Source organism: Salvelinus sp. IW2-2015, linkage group LG22 (assembly GCF_002910315.2).
Source record: "Salvelinus sp. IW2-2015 linkage group LG22, ASM291031v2, whole genome shotgun sequence".
NCBI lineage: Eukaryota > Metazoa > Chordata > Actinopteri > Salmoniformes > Salmonidae > Salvelinus > Salvelinus sp. IW2-2015.
In genome coordinates, this window is record NC_036862.1 from 36,358,810 (window position 1) to 36,362,017 (window position 3,208).

Sequence of the window (3,208 nt, forward strand, 5' to 3'; positions counted from 1 at the left end):
CACCATAATGTAGAATGATCATCTATAGTGATACTCCATTACCATAATGTAAAATGTAAGTCATGTCATTATCTACTTCGGACAGCCTCTTTAGCTTTACCAAAAGTATTTTTCAAAGGAAATTGTCATTTTATGTCACATCAGAAGTTAATCAACATCTGATGCATATGAATTAATTTAAACCAATAGCTGCCATAAATGTCACTCAAAATACACTAATACAGTAAACCCAAAATATCACAAAGAGAAATTGGAGCCAAAGCCACCGTTGAGCTATTGAGAACATTGAGACATGTGGAGATGCTGTTCTGCTCAGGTATATCTGTGTACTCTAGCGCTGACATTAGCATGCAGAGCAGCGTAGGGAGAGTAGAGCAGAGGTCTATACCTAATGACTCCTGTTCCCTGTCCTRTCCCTCAGCCTGCCGCTGCTTGTGTGATGTTCCCAATGAGCTGTGGCCCCATTCACATTCCCACTCCCAGCAGCCTCCTTCACTGACAGCTTCCACCTCTTCCGCACAACCACCACCCAGCAACAGTGGTCACATCACATCACATCCACATTATAATGGTGTGTGAAGTGTGAAAACACTTAACTGAGAGGCAGCATGTTAATTTGAGCCGCATCATTTCAGAGCGGGCCAGACAGGAGCCGCGCAGCTTTAATTACGCCCTAATGTCCAAATAGAGCAAACAGGATCAGCATGAAGGTGCTATGTGATACCGGCTGCCATTTGCTGGTTTCAATCAGTGTTTTACCTCCGGATATCTAAGAGCCAGAGGGCTAAATGACTAGAAGCCATTGTGTGTTCATTGGTTTGATCGTTTGTTACGTCTTATAATAGTTTATTAKAGCATTTCTGTCTTCTGATCACGAAGTAACCTCGGTATGGTGTTCAGTTTACCACTGTATCCTGATGTATAGCATGTCTTCCATAACCATCCGGACAGTGGAGCGTAACACAGACTGACGTGACAGCACTGATCTACCTGTGAAGTCACAGGATGCTGGTGAGGGGAGGACGGCTCACAAGAATGACTGGAATGAAGGGAATTTAAACATTTTGCATTTACATTTTACAAACCATGTATGTGATGTGTTGATACCATTCCATTCAATCTATTCCAGTCATTACAATGAGCATGTCCTCCCCAAATAAGATGCTACCAGCCATCTGTGTGCCAGGAGTTGGTGATGTGTTCCAGTATACTGCAGGGCCCTGTGGTAAATACCGCTTACCTCAGGAACATATTCATTGAGCCGGGCATACTGGCCTGGTAAAAAAACAGTATCATACTGTCAGGATTCTACTAAGCCATTAAATTATGGATCCCCTAAAACTCCATGGTCAGCTCCCCTGCTGTCCCTCCATCTCCCAGTGGATGATATCACTGTTGGTTTCCTCTGCTCTCTCTCTCTCTCTCTCTCTCTCTCTCTTCTCTCTCCTCCTCTCTTTCTCTCTCTCTCTCTTTCTCTCCTCTTCTTTCTCTCTCCTCTCTCTCTCTCTCTTCTCTCATTCTCTCTCTCTCTCTCTCTTCTTCTCTTCTCTCCTCTCTCTCTCTCTCTCTCTCTCTCTCTTCTCTCTCTCTCTCATCTTCAATTCATATGTCAAGTGGTTATTAGGCATGGGAACAATTTTAGCATGCCATGCGAAGTGAGGTGAGAATACAAAGTGAATAATACAATAAAATAATTAAACAGTAAACATTCAACTTACAGAAGTTAAAAATAATAGATAGTTAGAAAATGTCATATTTTGCATTATACAGTGATTGTACACAATGAAAAATGGTTAAAGTACAAAGGGAAAATGATTAAGAAATAATATGGGTTGTATTTACAATGGTGTTCGTTCTTCACTGAGTTGACCTTTTTTGTGGCAACAGGTCACAAAATCTTGCTGCTGTGATGGACACTGTGGTATTTACCACGTTAATATGGGAGGTTTCAAAGGGTTAGTTTTCAAATACTTTGGTGGATCTGTGTAATCGTTGGGAAATGATGTGTTCTATATATGGTCTTACAGGGCGGAGTAGGACATACAGCTCAGTTTCCACTCATTTTGTGGGCAGTGTGACATAGCCTGTCTTCTCTGAGAGCCAGGTCTGCCTACGGCAGCCTTTCTCTGTAGCAAGGCTATGCTCACTGAGTCTGTATATAGTCAAAGCTTTCTTAAGTTTGGGTCAGTCACAGTGGTCAGGTATTCTGCACTGTGTACTCTCTGTTAAGCACCAAATAGCATTCTAATTTGCTCAGATTTTTTGTTTTATTCTTTCCAATGTGTCAAGTAATTATCTTTTTGTTTTCTCATGATTTGGTTGGGTCTAATTGTGTTGAATGTCCTGGGGCTTGTTGTTTGTGTTTGTGAACAGAGCCCCAGGACCAGCTGGCTTAGGGACTCTTCAGGTTAAAACTTGCTGTTTACACTTTGTTAGATTTTTCGTTCCCAGATTAAAACTGCTCGTACTCAATTCTTGCTCGTACATATGCATGATATTATTACTATTGGATAGAAAACTCTCTACGTTTCTAAAACCGTTTGAATTATGTCTCTGAGTGAACAGAACTCATTCTACAGCACACTTCCTGTCAAAGAAATGAGTATTTCTGAAATTGAGGTCTCTGTTCCAGGGCGGTTTATAAATTCCCTTAATAAGCTATGGGGGCTACATGCACTGCATACGCTTCCCTAGATGTCAGTAAGCGGTGAGACTTTGAATGGAGGGGATTAGCACATCTGGGGGAGTATAAAACCTCTTGGAACGGAAGTAGACCGACCTTTTCGACGAGGCACCTGACGCATGAGGGACACCGGCATGGCGTCTTCAAAAGCTTTCGGTTTACAGTTCTATATTCTTCCGCCTGATTTAATTTGTTTTTTGTCTTAAAAAACTTCATAAGGTAGTTAATTTAAACCGACTTATAGCAGTCTATAGCAGTTTATTGGCGATTTTCTGAGTTTCTTTGTCAGGCGTTATCACAGCTTGGGCACTCTCCGGTACATCGGCGTTAGCAGCTAATTTCTACAGGAGTAGAGGACATCTTTCAACAAAAGACGATTGTTCTGGGTAAAGGACACTTGCCCAAAGATTCTGATGGAAGATCATCCAAAAGTAAGAGCTTATTTATGATTGTTAATTCGTATATCTGTGGAAAGATGTAAATTATTAGTCCGCCAATTGATTTAGGCATGGTCTCGCTGTAACG